General features: G+C 35.2%; 1 long non-coding RNA gene across 1 annotated transcript; it reads left to right on the forward strand.

Annotated features, from left to right (window-relative positions):
• Positions 1 to 7,121: 7,121 nt before the first annotated feature.
• LOC135208977 (uncharacterized) lies at positions 7,122 to 16,642 on the forward strand. The gene is made up of 5 exons (XR_010313264.1): positions 7,122 to 7,265; positions 9,345 to 9,412; positions 13,202 to 13,316; positions 15,095 to 15,203; positions 16,159 to 16,642. It is a non-coding gene; the product is annotated as an uncharacterized LOC135208977 (long non-coding RNA).
• The last annotated feature ends 907 nt before the right edge of the window (positions 16,643 to 17,549 follow it).

Consider the following 17,549-nt stretch of genomic DNA (forward strand, 5'->3'; position numbering starts at 1 on the left):
TTAAGGTACATCAGGTTGCAAGGTCAAATTGCTATTTGTATACATATAAATATTCCGTATTAAAAGTGAAATACCTAACCTTACAAAGCACTTAATCACATTACACAGGGTAATTCCATTGTCAAGTGGGTCTTTAACAACCGATGAATTCTCGAACTACCACCATAGTTGTCATGAACTCATATGAACCTCACTATTCTGCTAATGATCATCGTGGAGTTTACTTTCATAAAAATGAAAATACAATTGATGATTTGTTCTTGATGTATTGTTAGGTCACATGTGTAGGGAAATTTTAAATATTGAACGAGATATTCGAAACAGCTAGTTTGACTTCAATAACTTGTTTCACACCCTCACTAATATCGCTGTGTCGCTGTCCACGAAGACACAGCGATATCGGTGAGGGTGTGAAATTGACACTGAATAATAATCTACCATAGACAAAAGTATGATCCCAGCAAACGCCTGCAGCAGCCACACCTGAATGGAACAAAGGTTGACGATTATGGTTAGTAAGCACTGAATATGATTTTCACCATGCTATTTTTATTCTATTATTATACGATTTTTCTATATTTATTATCAACTTAATTCACTGGTAATGTGAACTATTATTCTTATATCATTAATATCATTAACACATTTTCCTACAGTAGTGATTGGAAAATATGAGCCTTGGCATCCAATCTCTCGACCATTCACGTTTGTCGTTACAAGACGAATAAGCTTCATTGCTGTGTTACCACACCATTTTCATGAAACATAAGGGGATGGGGTAAAGGAACACTTTAAGGCAACTGTATGTAGTACGTACGCTCACAATGGTCCAGTTAGAGAGCTAATAAAGAGGAATGACGTGATCTTCGGACAGCTTGTAAACTTTCTGAAAAACATATCAATGTTATTATAGGTATGCAACAAATGAAAGTTAAACTTGCCGTGCAACTGCTGTCCAAAAGTACTTATAAATCTTTTGATCACTTAAACAACCAAGGATATTTGAAGAGAAAGGCTGGAAAATTACAAGCCATTTCATTCGGCTTGTTGATAGATAGTTTGATCCGTTTTATTCTCGACTGCCAACAGATAGAAAATCAAGAAATGTTTACGTGACTAAACCTGTAAATGCAAGACAAAATCCTTCAAGAGATGAATAGAACTGCTAGAGAAATGAAAGTGAAGAAAAGTACAATGCACTATCCTTTGTCTAAATTGCTGAAAATGGCAAAATAAAAAACGTGGCATGACGTATACTCAAATTACAGACTAAATCAGGCTGGGTGGGGCACTTTTTTGGTTGCAAAAGTCAAATGGGAGCGTACGATCAGCACCTATCACCAGTTGCATTTAAACATCGTCTCAGAGCCCACCTTTTAGGAAAAAGACAGCACACTTGTAAGCTCAAAGAGCAACGTTAAAACTGCAACAGTGAAAATAAAACATCAGCCCATTCCCACATCCCTGACAAGCAAGACGCATTATTCGAAGACGAAGGAAATTCCCTTCAGAAAGAACCCAGTATATCAGCAATTTTATTTTGCTTACCAGTATTTAATAAGGATGATCAAAGTGATGACTTCAAAGACCAGGAAGTTGAAGAACAAACATGGGAGGATGCCATATGTTGGCGGGTTCATTGCTCGCAAGTTTCCACACAACTGGAAATATTAGGAGCAAAAAGTAACAAAGGAAGATGACACAAAAATTGGTGCCATAAGCTTTAGTGAAGGGAAACTAATGAAAACTAGTGTTTCTTGATCATTTGAAATGTATGGATAAGATGTTTGACTCTCACCATGGGAGGAAAATGTTTTAACAGCCTCAAAAGGAGCGATAATTAAATTAGCGGATATAATTACCAGTCACATCCAAATAACTTCAGAAGTCGAAAGATTTTGTTCCATTCCATAGTTTTTAGAATTCGAAATTTGAACAGACACATTAGTAGTTCCAGAAAAGCGGTGCGTAGATTGAAAAAGTTAGCAACATTACTACTTAAGTGCAAAATGTATTTTATGGAGATCTGTTAAATGTGTAATTTAGACATATTTATATTGTTGTTTAGAATGGTCTATAGAACTCGCTCATGATTATTTAATATATTAAGATATAGTTTTTTATTCTGACTATTATTTTCCTTCGGAAACAGATAATAGTATTTAGTAACGGATAAAAAGAAGAAAGCAAAGGTAGGTTTTCTATAATTATTCTTCTTAATATGGCAGAATGAAGAACCTACATCTAACTATTAATTTAATTATCGAATAGCTTAAAGTATTTAAAAAGTAAAAAAAAAAAAAAAAGTAAAGGCAGGATTGCTATAGGTTAAGGGCTGACTGCGGTTATTGTGACGTCACGCACCTAGCCGTTTAATCCTGTACCACAGTTTAAGCTGTGCATCACAAGACCTTATATTCTCTAGACCTTGGTTCAACTAGACCGTCTCTCGTACTCGGCACACCGAGCACTGGCTCAATTAAGACTTTTTTTTTTTTTCATTTTTTCTGTATTGCATTTGATTGTTTTCTAATATTTTATCATTACGTTCAATTTATTGTGAATTGGTACTGCTTTTACGTACATATTATAGTAAAGATTTTACCGCTTCTTCTTCTCTCCTCAACAATACCACGACGCACGATAACTTAAAATCATTCATTCATTCCTAAAAAATATAAACGCTACCTCCCTCCCTCTACCTCAAGTAAGCTGTGTATCACCGCAATGACGAATTATTTTGTTAATCATTTGTGCTACATTTTGCTTGAAAGTCTTTGTTCTTTCATTTACTATTTTGTTAATATTGTTCAACTAGACCGTCTCACTCGGCGCACTGGACACTGGCTCAATTAAGAATTTTTTTTATTGCATTTGATTGTTTTCATACTTTATCATTGCTTTAAATTTATTGAGAAATTCCCTTTTTTGTGTGCATTGTTATTGCTTTTACATACATACAGTACTATTTTTTAATCTCTTCTTTTTCTCTCCTCAACATATCAACGCTCCCTCGTTCAGTCTCAAGTCAGCTGGGCGTGACGTCACCAAGGTTACGTACGATTTTATACATCTTTTATGCTAAATTTTATATTAAATGCTTTATACTTTAATGTTTTTTGTCGAATATTGTTATCAATAACTATATATTATAAATGAAAAAATAAATTAATACAGTTTAACTTGTAAGGCCCAGAAGGCCGTCGAATACAAGTATAAACTAGATAATCAGTCAGTTCCAAGTACGAGAATTTGTTCGACAAACGATACAAATTTTTCTCGAAAATTTTGTTCGAAAAACGGAAAGTTCGACATATGAAACGTTCGACAAACGATGGTACCACTGTATGTGGAAGTGAATCTCTTTATGATGTGAAGATAAAGCTCTACTTATGTACAAAGTTAGAATGTTGTATTTGAGTTTATCAGTTCAGTATCTGTGCATTGACTAGAGACGTAAACTGCAAATATTTTTCTGGTGTTTATGAATATTTTCAGTAATGAACAGGTTTGGCAATGATTAAATCAAACTGATTTAATCATTGATTTTTCATTTAATTTGAAAGCAAACCATTTTCGAATTTTACCTCGTTGGGTACCAAATTGAAATCTATACGTTTGCTGTAATAGTCATTCAAATTTTTAACCCAAACTCGAAATTGGCGCTGCGATTCGTCATGTCTTGTGCATAGTTATATATATATTTTTTCCAATGTTTTTATCTATTGATTATCATATCGACACGCCATGACGTACAGCCTATATATCTTTATCACTGTATAGATGATGAATGCCAGATTCATTAAGATACATACTCTACTTTTATTTCATACCGTGAAGAGCTGAAATCCCAGTCATTTGTTTTCCGTGGAAATATGAACATATATTAAAAATAGCCTTTTTTTTGTTTATCTTTTCTATTGCTGCGTTCATATGGTTCCACTGCTGAATATTGCGGGGGGCCAGATAAAATAGATATTGATACAATAAACCCGTTTATATCAACCACGATTCGTGACATGGTTACCTCTGAGGATTTGGTTTTCGAAAAGGTTACGTGGATTGAGACTGAAAGGTTAAAGGACTTTTAAGGTCAAACCTTCAGAGGTAGTTATAAATATTACCGTTATGCGCGCTACAGGGTTTGAGGCCTTTGATATATATATGGTATCTCTATATCTATATATATATCTATATATATATATATATATATATATATATATATATATATATATATATATATAGATATAGATTATATATATATATGTGTGTGTGTGTGTGTGTAACTGTGCTGCATATATTTGTTTTGATATATTTGTTTTGATATGTAAAGTAAACGCATTAAGTTGAGTAATATAATCAAGGATATTTTTCGTAAATATGTTTCACGATTCAAAATTTACCCGTGAAAAACAATTACAACTTTTGCTTTCGGTTTTGCTGCAACACGATAGCATAATAGGTCTAGGTCTAGGTTAATTCACAGAAAGTTATGTTTCTAGAGCATGGTGTATAACTCCTGAAAACACATTTTAATCAAATCTTACAAATGTTTCCAATTTAACTTGTATTGCTGTTAGTGGGATAAGCGTTGAGAAATTATTAGTATTGTTTTTTACGCCGTTTTAACCACACGGAAGCAAAACGAGTAAGGTGAACTAGGCTGACTCCATTCTTAATGGCACCAATATGACCACTTTTTGTCAAGTTTTTACGTGGCAAGATGTACAAGGAGATGCCGTAATTTGTACTTGAAGACCAGAACTGTAACTGTTATATATTGTTCATACTGAAAAAGAAAAATTGTTTCAAAAGTTTCTTATCTGAATTAATTTTCTCTTTATAAATCTCGAATCATATGTGAGCAGACGCATAAGATTAATTCGACTAGGCCGAGTTTAAGTCGTGAACAAATGCAACACAGTTTAAACCATTTCTATTCATTTAAATAGTTTTTTTTTTATTCATTTAGAATGCTTCTTTTGCAAAAGATGTTATCCCATTTTTAAAGTTTAATATGGAAACAAAGGATTACTGTTTTATTTAAAGTATGTGATTTGTTAAATGTAGGCCTATGTTCCTCCGACTAATTGATTCTCTTTATGAGACATTGAAGTACTGATTCCTGTCTTGTAGATTAGTCTAGGAATAAGTTAATTTCACGTTGATATATAACTTATAATTATCTTAGGCCTAGGCTAACCCGCAAGACAGGATTCAGTACTTCAATGTCTCACATTAAAGTACTGATTCTTGTATTGTACATTAGCCTAGGTCTAAGATAATTTCACGTTTATATATAACTTGAAATTACCTTAGGCCCGGTTAATCTATAAGACAGCTGAATTGTAGTGGGAAAAATATTCCTTTAATTATGTGATTTATTTAGGAATTGATTCACCATCATCCTCTAATATCTTTACACTACTGTTGTAAGAGTGATTGGAACTGTAAAATTTTTTCATTTTTGTTGTGGACACGAGTGCATAGCAGTGTAAACCCAGTCCTATGTTTTGTTTAAACCTTGTTTTGTTTTATCTTTCACTTTGAGTATGGGAGCTATGTCCTGAATCTTTCGTCTGCCTTTTGGTAACACTAGCAAAACATGTAAGAATCACGAATGATCTCGTGTGAGAAGGACGTCAACCGGTCCACCCTTCAGGAGTTCTGAAGACTAGGTAAATTAACCAAGTCCAGGAGACTAGACCTGGGAGAAATTTGGTTTGATGTAATGAGTAATAAAGAAACGAGCTGAGTACCAGGAATTTTCTTCAATACCATCGTACCTTACCCCAAATATGGAAATCAGCACTTCAGTTGCCTCCCAGTGGGAAGACATCACCTGGCCTCCTCAGTAATAAGACCCATACACACAAGGAATATCATGTAATAGCAGGTAGGACAGGCCTACCTTAATTCCCAGACAGCGTAAACGTCAGTCTTCATACCCAACGTGTCAACTATGACACAGTACCATTCTCCGACCACTGTCTCCAGGCAAGAAGACTGACAACAGTGCATATGTATACTAATAGTATTATTATTCTCGCATATCTTAATGTCATGATGAGGGAAAAATCCTCCCTTGACAGAATCAGTACTTCAGTGTCTCACAAAGAGATGTCGAGTACCCAGAACAATACGAGCCCACAGTGAACGAATAAAACAGTGAATTGTTTGCAGATTAGAAAGGTCCTAGATTTAAATACCATCTTAAACTTTAAAAAATGTGTTATATCATGTGCAAAAGAAGCATTTTAAATGAATACAAACTATTTCATAAAAAAACCCAAATAGTTTAAAGTGTTTTGTATTCATTTTCGACTTAACTCGGGCTTAGAGCTGATCTTATATATCTGTTCAAGTGTGATTCGAGATATCTTGGAGACAACATTTAATATAGAGAAGAAAACTTGGAGCAGTCTCTTTTTATCATGAGCAATATATAAGTGTTATAAGCAACTTTTTGTAACTGTCAGGTGAATGATTACGCAACTGACAGTAATACAAGTTAAATCAGAAAAATGAATAAAATACGATTAAAAGTCTTAATTATTGCCAGTTCTTTTGTTTTTTTCTGACCAGGATATGCAAATGTAATTCTCCTTTTTAGCCAATATACAATGAAGCAATGATTATTCTGTGGTCATAAAAAAAATGTCTTTAAAAATCTGTATATTGATTCGTATTTCCTTGGAGTCATGTGATTTCGTAGCAATTGACCACGCAAGAGATAAGAATCCACGAAAATTTCATTCTTGTATTGACAATAAACAAGAAAGATAACTAACGAATTAATCCATTACGAAATTCTTGTAAGAGATGTTTACAATCTCGTGGTGTAACCAAAGGAAAATTGACAGCGCTGCCAACGCTGACGCATTATTTATGAGTGTTTAATATACATGACCTGAAGTTGTTTTTCTATTGGTGATTTCGTCAAAGAAAACGAGAATTAACGCAAATTTAAACCATTTAAATAGATAGAATATAAATGGTACCTCCTTTAGTATTTACCATGATCCATATAAGCGTTTTCATTTTGATAACCTATTTCATAATTCTCGTTATGCATTGAAATTGAAAGTAGTTAAAATTCCCATTTTCTTCCCCTCGGGCATCCCGCAAGGTGGGCAGATTGACGATGACCAGAGGTCCAAACCAGAGGGCAGCAGTTGTCTTTATCGTCTGAGTAGTAAACGTGTATACCCACATTCATTAGTGAATTTTTCGTTGCCCCCTCGTCGGATTAATTTCGGGATTTGGTAAGATGTTGCCACGATGTGTACGTATATACGTTGGACAGTGCCCTAAGACGCTAATTACAGTAATTTTCTTCTGAAATAGTGATTTATAAGTAGGTAGGTATTATAAAGTGTGTCAGTTCAGGTGTTCTTGATAGGTCTCTCCAAGTCAGACGGTTTTCCTTCTGTTTATAGGTCAAGTAGCTTTATTACTATAGTTTTACATGGCTGTAATATTGTGAACTGAAAGAAATGTAATGAACAGCTATGATGTTATTGAATTTTTACCCCAGACGTGACTCCCAAGGTCATTTATACCATATTACTGCAACGAGGTCAGTGCAAGGATAGCTAGGTAGCTTTGTAGCTATACTACTAAATTATGGTATCTGCTAATCCATCCTTGGGTAATTAACTTTACCGCTCCCCAATCAAAGCTTGTTTCTACTCAAATAGGCCTAGCCTATGTAGATTTAGGTATCCCTTTTAGCCTAGTTCCCCCAATAAATTCAAGATTTCAAGTGTCTACCCTAAGCCCCCCTTAACACTGCCTGTGGTTAGAATGCAGAGTAAGGGGTTGCAAATTACTTTTGGGGTCCAGGGAGGAGAGCAAAGTCCCTTTGGCCAGGTTAGGACTCGTCTGTGTTTGAAGGTAAGTTTTGGTTTGGCCATAGGTAGGCTATTAGTGTAAAAGTTCTTGAATTCGCTGCCATGAGCCCATCCAGGCAGCACACTGAAACCTCAACGCTCCCTGGAAATAAAGTGTTTTCTCCTAAATGATGAAATAATGGGGTAATTCAAGCACTCTTTTTGGGAACTGGCCACGTTCCGAGAGAGGTGGCTGCTATGCCGCCGCTCGGTGATTTACCCTAGCTACCTCTGAAATGTCTACTACAGGTATGCCTGCTTACTCTACTGCAGCCCTAACCTCTTACCCGCTATTCGCTCTTATCGTAGTGTGGGTGACATACTTGGTTAGCAGATTTTGTAGTCTAGACCTGTGGAGGAATGGGTATGAACAAGTAAACATGGAAATTTTTCAGTGTTGTAATATTGTTGTTGGATACTAAAGCCTAGTATCTTGTGTGGACTAAGTAAATTAATCAATCCTTCATAAACTAACTGTATTTGGAGACCATTAGCCTATATGTGGAGCATGGACCAGCATGACAGGCAAAGGGAAAGAGGCTACTATAGCCTATGCTTATGCCCATACCTAGTCTATAAAAGAAAACTTCGCATCGTAAGTATAGGGTAGCAAACACAATACATGAAAAAGTGAAGGTTTGGTTTTAAAATTTAAGACCAACTACTATGGCCTATTTCCTGCCGATTGCCGATGCAGTGTTTACTGACTTTTGCTTTGTTTAGTATGTTTATGTCTTTGGTTTATGTTTTTGATATTAACTGTCTGGTTTGTATTTTCATGTTTATCCCAAGGGGGCTTGTACTAAACATGGCACTCATTTTGCATGTAAACTGGTACGTATTTACTGAATTAAAGGGTCATAGTTGTAGTCTTCAGTTTGACCAAGGGTAGTGTGCAGACAGGCTAAGAGCAGTCAAGTCTTACTTTTTGAGGAGGGAATTAGATTTTTGAGTTAAAGGCGTAGCATCTGAGGCTACGTTAGATAATGGGAGGTCTGGTTAGGTTGTATGTCCTTTTGTAGCGCTTAGTACAGTTAAGGGGTATCCTATGCCAGATCACATGACCCTGCCTTCTACAGTAGTTCGCAAGTAAAAATATACAGCTATTTTATTAATTTAGTTTTACCCCACTATATTCAGGGAAATGTAAATGGTCCTCTGAATGATCAGCAAATAACCTTAATTCGCGTTTATTTGTAATTTGTTTTCTGTGGTATCGTTTAATACTTGTGCTAATGACATTTTTTCATACTCAAAAATTCGACTCAAAATCATAGTATGTAGAAGAAGAAAGAGCTTTACATACATGTTTTAGTTTTATTTTCACTTGATTTGTTATACGTACTTTCATGATTTAGCCATTGTTTTCAAAAATAAATTTAAACAAAAAAAAAAAAAAAAAAAACTTGGTTAACAACATTTACATCATACTCATGATGAAAAATCTTTCAGGAATGGCAGCAAGTTTTTGGTCGAATGGTGCCCGGTTAGCATCTCTGCAGCAAAATTGTCAAGTCACTGTAAGTTTGCTCGTGAGAATGAGAATTATTTTGGATTAGTAAGCAGTTTTACTTATTACATATTTTTGAAAGACAAAAAGTTTCATATATCTTAGTTTAAGGTTGCTGTCAAAGTCGAACAAATGCCCCCCCCCCCCCCCCCCCCAACCCCCCCCCCCCCCCCCCCCCCCCCCCCCCCCCTCATCCTAGTATGTTAGAGTGACATTTCACATTTTTAATGTAGAAAATCTTAAGGTTAGTATCAGGTTGGATAATGTACTCATCTCATTATTTAAAGTTCAAATACCGTGGTGCAAGGAATCATTGGGGGTTTGCTTTGGTTCATTTTTGCTCTCTAATCTACTGTCAAGAGAAATAAGATGTAAGGACGGCCTTCTTTGAGCATTGTGCTTCAGAACAGTATGCATTGTCATGGCATACCAGTTTGAAAGTCCCATGGGGGTGTTAGCACCATCAGTGTATCTTATGCAGTGCACTGTATGCATTTTCTTTAGGTTCTCTGCAGTGTCCTTTGGCCCTAGCTGCAACCTCTTTCAGGCCTTCTACTGTACCTCTGTTCATATTCTCTCTTCCATTTAACCTTTCACCTTCTCCTAACAGATATTTCATAGTGCAACTGTGAGGTTTTGCTCCTCATACACTTGTAAAAGCTTTTTACTCTGTTTCTCTTTCTGCTTCACAAGAGGGTGCATTGTCATGACATAACCTTTCAAAAGATCACCACCAAAGCCAAAGGAGATTCTTACCAAACAAGCCGTATGTTTGTGGCATAACAGCCCTAATTGTATGTCAGAGATACTGTAATCTTATTTGCCAACAGAAATGCTGTATCCTATGGAGCTGGGTACTCAAGGGGATATTCCACATAAAGAGGTACTTAGTGACATCAGTACATTTCAAATGGTGTGCTGTGGGCATTACTTGAAGTTCTTTGTAGCATCCCTTTGGCCCCTAGCTGCAACTCTTTCATTACTATTACAGTACCTCTGTTCAGATTCTCTTTCTTTCACCTTACCTTCCACCCTCTCCTAACAATTGATGAAACATTAAATCTTAATGCTGAATGACTTCGTAGGTTCCAGTGCTTGGCTTTAGGCCAAAATTGTATGTTCCAGTTTAGATAACTAGTTAATTTGCAGTGTCCTAACATCATCAGGATTTCCCCATGCTTAACTTACTCCATTTAATTGTATGTTCCAGTTCAGATAAGATCGTCAGCTTGCAGAGTGTCAACATCATCAGGATTCCCCTTGCTTAATTTATGCCATGGAATTAAGCTGTCTAATAGCAATTGCCTTTCAGAACTACTGTAGAACCTTTCTTCCTTTAACCTGTGGATTATGACAGCTTAAGCCAGCGTTTCCCAACCTGGGTGCTAGCACCCCCTGGGGGTGCTGAAATCAATTATTGGGGGTGCTGGGAAGCGATACACACATGACGGTAAAATATCACTTCCTACCAAGGCGTGCCCAGTTCTGCAGTACACGTTCGTTACTTGTTTGTCTCTGACATGAGAGTGGCGAGGCTGTGGGACCAGTGGCAGCCAGACAGTAGCACTGTAGTTGTTCAGTAGCAGTGCAACAGAGTAGTACAGCTCCTACATATTTGAGTTTTGTCGGCATATCTAAGACTATCTTTGATTTCCAGTAATACTGGTAAGTCCATTGGAAAGTATTCTCTCTCTCTCTCTCTCTCTCTCTCTCTCGTCTCTCTCTCTCTCTCTCTCTCTCTCTCTCTCCCCCCAATGTGTCGCTTCATATTATTATCTGTAAAAGAAGTGATGACGTTTTTCAATACTAAAGTATTGAAAGACAATCTTGGAACCCTGGTATCAGAGGCGAGTGGCTTCGTAGCATGTGGGTAGGCTATGTTTTGAATCAGTTGTGCGTGTTGTCATTTCGCTATTATTTTTCCTGAATTAGATATATTACAGTTAACTGGTTGTTTTATGTTGATTCTTTATCTGAAATGAATATGTCGACCTTTTTCGTGATAGTTTCTGGTCAAAAGTAAGAAGTATAAGTGTGCAAGAATTGAATAATAATAATAATATTAATAAAACGAAGTTAGCCATCAGTATGTAGGGTACACACACACACACGTTTACTCTTTACAAGTTTTCAATGTATACACACATTTGGAACATACACACCACATGCAGGGTTTCAACTTTAGGTAAAAATACCTTAAAATAGAGTAATCAGATCTCCTTTCACTAGTTTAGGCCAATAAGCGTCGAATCCAGGGAGGAAATGTGGGAGCTTTCCTATCCTTGATGAAAAACATGGAGACAAGACAATCCAGCCAATGCTTGTAGAAAATATTGGTTGCTCACCTCTCACTCCTAGAGACCACTATGGCACAATACTTTCCCATGGATCATTCATTTCCCAAGCTACCTAACTCTGTGAAAGGCTTTCTCCACCATGCTCCAAATCAAAACAACTGCCCGAACCGACTTCAAATTGGGTTGCTTCATGATATGAGGGTGGCTGTGGCCAACACAAAGCCTCGAATTGAGAAACTAGTTGCATATAAGTAACAGCAAAAATCACATTGATGTATGTACAGTATGTTGAATTATCCAGTTGTACATATTTAAATCCATGCAATTTCATTTTTTCTCATTTTTTTTTATTCTTTTATAAAACAATATTGGTATTTTTGTGTTAGTTTTAAGGAATGAACAAAATAAAATTGATCAAGCAGTACACTTCACATTCCTTTATCCTTCTAGTTACCTAGTAATAAGATATTAATAATTAAGATCATTAGGGGGTGCTGGACTGCTTAGACATGACGACAGGGGGTGCTAGAGTTGGAAAAGGTTGGGAAACACTGGCTTAAGCGATCATCTGTAACGAAAAACCTACGTTTAGGTTTTTTAATCACAAAGTAGGAATTACTTGTCAGATTTTGTTTGCTACTGTTTTTTATAAGAAAATGGTAGGAATGAATATCTTTATGACATCTTGATTAATATTAACGTTTCTTCCTTATTGTTTTCCATGTTTTCTTATAGTCCTGAACTGGAAAATGTTTTTTTAGTTGAATTTCAGTCTTCTTAAAAATGGACCTAATGAAATGTAGAGAAATTACATTCATAATTTTCTAACTTATAATAGACACACATATATTTTGAGAGTGAAATAATGGTAGGTTACTGGGTGTTTACATCTATGAATGTTTCTTTTTGGCTTGCCTGTTATTTTTGTCATTAAATAAAAGCAACTGGCATATTAGGTTATGGTTTATCTGTTGTAGAGTTTATTTTTTTTGGGTCTTGATAGTTCAGCTTAATCCCCTTGCTGCATTTGGTACTTCACACTAATTTTAGCTTTCTCTCCCCTGAGAGATCAGCAAATTTTTACAAAAACGCTTGATGGAAGTGTAAGCTACACAACTCCTGGACCTTGTTAAGCCAAATTGTAAATAAAAAATAGGTGATTATTTAGTCTAAGACCTAGAGATGTCTTCTTACAGACTTTCCAAAAATCTAGATGTGGTTGCATTAGAAATTTGTAAATGCTCACCAGTTGTGTAATGGGGCGTCATTATCAATTCTCCGACACGTGTAAAAACTACACCTTTTTGTTAAATTTTTACACAGGATTAACAACTGGTTTCACTGCACCTATTAAATTTTGACAAGATTAACAACTAGTTTCAGTTTTTTTTATTTTGTAAATGTAGCTAAATTCATTATATATTACCTTACAAAATTAGCAATAATAATTTGCATAATTGAAGACACTTTTCTTAATATTTAATGTGATTTCCCTCTTTCAGATAGGAGACATCACTGCAGCATAGACAGCAGTTTTTAAAAGGTGCACTGGATAATGTTTGCTTAGAACAATATTAGTTGGAGAAATGTCATTCAAATAGTGAATGGAAGTTAAAGGTGAGTTTACAAATTTTTGGAGATAGTAATAAGTAATATTTTCCTTAGGAAAATTAGTATTCAAAATTATACTAGGGTTTTTAAAATTTGATAAAATTCCTAAAAGATATTACCAGTGTTTTCATAGCTCATATTCCTGCTGTACACAGCGGAACTCGGATGTGAGTAGGTTAAAGCACTTTTAAACTAGCAGTAAGGTCACAATGTGTTTCTGTGAAGTTGAAGACTTCCTTAACCTCACAGGTCTCAGTGCTTGGCCTTAATTCTACATTCTGTTAACCTTTGCACACTATTTTCAAGTATAATCAGACTCATCCTGTTATGTGATTTTATCTTCGTATTTACTTTTGAACATTTATTGAGCATTTTTTTTTTTATATGAAGTACCATATCTTTCCACTATCAGACGACCTTTAAATCCTGAAATCACCCCTAAATTTGGAGGTCGTCCTACAACGACTGTTCTAAAAATCAAAACCTAGCATTCTAAGGTCCCTTCCACACGGCAGAGCTTTGCTCGACGCACTTTGTTCGATGTGACGTCAGAAGCGGAGAAACTGCGGTAAAGTTCTGACTTTTCCCGCTGTTTCTCCGCTTCTGACGTCACATCGGACAAAGTTCGTCGACCAAAGCTCGACCGTGTGGACGGGGCCAAAGTGATGTTTATCAGTAGGCTAACTTATGGCCTCAGGGTGATCAAACCACAGACATACTTGAAAAGATTCAAATTATGAAATAAATTGAGGAGAAAAGTAATAAAAACTATTTTTATTTTATAGATTAGTGGCATGTCGTAATAAATAGCCTATTCAAGTAATAATTCCATATCAAGGAAATGAAATTCAATTTTTTAATATATGCTTGATGGCAGTAAAATGCAATCGGCCCGATGATTTTAACATTTTTAAGATGTAAATGGAACCAGAATGCAAGTGCACATGGATGCTTTGTTCATATTTTGCAAAACAATAATTTGGCAATAATACGTGCACTATAATTGGATGCAGTAAAACAACAGGTTTATCAAAATTAATCATAATTATATCAATACAATTCAACTTTTGCAAATAGATATGTCAATGTAAATATCTCTCTCTCTCTCTCTCTCTCTCTCTCTGCAATTTGTTACTAATGGTTATGCAGCCATTAGAAATATAGTTAGGGGGTTCTATGTCAGGCATGTAAGGTTGCTGCTAAATTGTATATTTTTACTTAGATATATTTAAGAAAAGTCAAGATATCTGTGTTCCCAAATAACTTATGTTTTACTTTTGAGTTTTGAATGTTTTTTACTTTTGAGTTTTGAATGTTTTTGCTTTTTGAGTTTTGCTACAGTAGGTCAATCCCCATTTTGCATTTGGTACTATGGTCTAATTTTAGCTAAATCTCTCCTGAGAGAGTCGGCAACCAGAGGTCTCCAGTTGGGAAGCTCAAGTACAGCACTGGAAATTGGTGGAATTATATACAAACTCCTATGACCTTGTGAAAGCCAGATTGTTAACCAAAAATAGGTCATTAGCTAGACAATGAGAGATCTGTGTAGGACTTTCCAAAAATTTTGGTGTGGTTTTAGGAATTTGGCAGCTATCAGCATTTTGTAGTAGATTATCAATTATCCATGTGTAATAGATACCCCTTCTAGGTAATTTTTAACAAAATTAAAATTTTTTCATTTTTTATTCTGTAGGACTTGTATTCATTTATGTATTAGCTTATGAAATGCCATATAATTTGTGCAATTGAAGATTTGCACTAATGTTAATTTTCCCTCTTTTCAGAAAGGAGACATCACTACAACTTGATAGTTTCAAAATCTGCTTTGGATAACATCTGCCTAAACTAATATTGTAGGAGAAATTTCAGTCAAACGATGAATGTAAATCAAAGGTATTTAATTTTGATGTAAGCATTCATCTTAGAATAAGGTATTATTTTAATAAAAGCTGTTTCGTCATGAACCTAATGTGAGTTTTTAATATATATATAATGAGAAGGAATTGTGTTGTACTTGCATTTATTTAAAACTTATCTCCCATTAGCTCTTGTGTTTTGCATATTTTCTAAACCAGTTTTAATAAGGTATAGAGTGAAAAAAGTGTATCATTATTTAAAGAATTTTTAAAATTCTTTATATGTACAAGAAAAGGAATGGTTAAAAATGTATTTTACTGCACAAGATCCTTAAGGTTGACGAAAAACAATTAATTGTTAGGAGAGGGTGGAAAGGAAGATGGGAGAAAGAGAATATGATTGGAGGTACAGTAAAACATCAATGTAAAATGTGTAGGATGCTTGTAACTAGTTTGTGACTTAGTCAAAGTTTACAAGCCTGTCTTTTATAGTTAAAACCAATATTTTATCCAGTTTTAGGGATTTCTGTATGCTGTTAATTTGCCACATTTTCACGCTAAATCTTTTGGTAGAGTTTTTAAATTTTATGATCTATTTTTAAGAAATTTCTCCATTTTTATTTAATTGCGTCCTCCTTGGGAATGGTGCTCTCAGTTGGTGCAGTGTAGCCAGTACAAGGATATTTGCAGTGTCTGTTCATTCACCAATTCCTTAGGCCTTGTAGCCTTTTGCCTTGCGTTGCTTCTGTTCCTTTCAACCATTTGGTGTTCTAAATGCAATACTTTTGTCTTAATTCTTTGCTTGTTAGTAGTGGTGTGTTTAGGATCAAATGTGTTTCTCGAGATGCATCCATAATTAGTTTTAGGTAATCCAGATTGATTTCAAAAGATTTTTTTTGTTTTTTTTTTTTTTTTTTTTTTTTTTTTTTTTTTTTTTTTGTGGGAAGCTTTTTTTTCTGCTGTAGTAATTACATATATGTCATCTCTTCTAGGAATACACAGTTTTCTTCATGGAACGGTATAAGACTGGTAGTCCTCCAAATGGCATGGAAAGTTAGTTAAAATCTTGTCAAGAACTGAACATACAAGGACATGGATGAGGTCGGAAGTGCTCTAAACCCAGTTCTGCATGGATAGGCACAGGAATGAAGTCTTTCGCAGAGCTGAAAATATTTCAAGATACGATGACTAAATTACAGGAGGACAAAACGTGCACAAGATTCCAGAAAATATGCCGGGATATTGCTGAAGCTGGAAATGTGGCCCATAATGGAAAGACTTCCTATGCTGCAAGAATGACGTCTTCTACAGAGTTGGTGATTCATCAGGACCCAAAGATTAAATTACAGGGAGTTTCATGAGGACAGAATATGCATGAACATCCAGGAAAATGCTCCATGATTTATAGGCAGTGACAAGTGATTTTTATAGGAGCGAGTCTTGTACAACTGTAAACTACTTCGTTGCCTGGAATATGAAGAGGAATATATATAGTTGGTCTGAACTCAAGAGGTAGATACATTAGCAGGTTGTGAAAATTTAATTGAAACCGATATCTGGTGTTACATAATATAATGTAACTTACAAGCAGTCAATTCTTTAACTTTATTTCTGTTCAAAATGTTATTACTTTAGACCCATGCAAAGTAATACCAGGTTTATGGAAAGCTGAAGATCGACTGCTAGTTGTTCATAATAGATGTAACACTAGCTATCAGATCAATTCCTTAACTTTTTATAACCTGCTCACGTACCTACTCAGAGTTCAGACCATTTAGGTATTCAACTAATTCTTCATTTACGTACTCCATTAAGTATTTTATTTAGTTGTACAGGACCTTTTCCTACAATTACCCTGGCTGCCTAGTTAAATTGTGAAGCACTTTTCTGGACTATTATGTTCTGCCCTCAGAAATTCCCTAAAATTTAAAATCTTTTGGGCCATGACATCTATCAGCCCTGAGGATATTCTTTTGTCATGAAATGCACAATATAGGAGAGAATATGGAATAAAGGAAATTAATACTCTTCACATGGAATGGTTATTAAAAATTACTAAGTAACATCCGTTCCTTTATTTATACTCCATGCTTTATTTATACTTTCAGTACAGGTGTCTTATTTCTTCGTTATCTGAAACATTCATTGCTTGTTCTGGTGTTTCTCAACTCAAAGTCCTAACAACAGGCTAAATGAAAAAGTCCTAAACAACAGACTAATTCTCATTTAAGTACAAGTCAAAAGAAGATAGGGCAAGGGAAGATCTGAGAACAGTAAATTGTAGAGATTAATGCTAGAGAGAACATTGGCCACAAGATACATTACGAGGGTCTGTGCAAGACATATCTCTAAAGGTAAAACTACCATGATGTGTAAGGCAAGA

The sequence above is a fragment of the Macrobrachium nipponense genome, chromosome 37 (genome assembly GCF_015104395.2).
Source record: "Macrobrachium nipponense isolate FS-2020 chromosome 37, ASM1510439v2, whole genome shotgun sequence".
NCBI lineage: Eukaryota > Metazoa > Arthropoda > Malacostraca > Decapoda > Palaemonidae > Macrobrachium > Macrobrachium nipponense.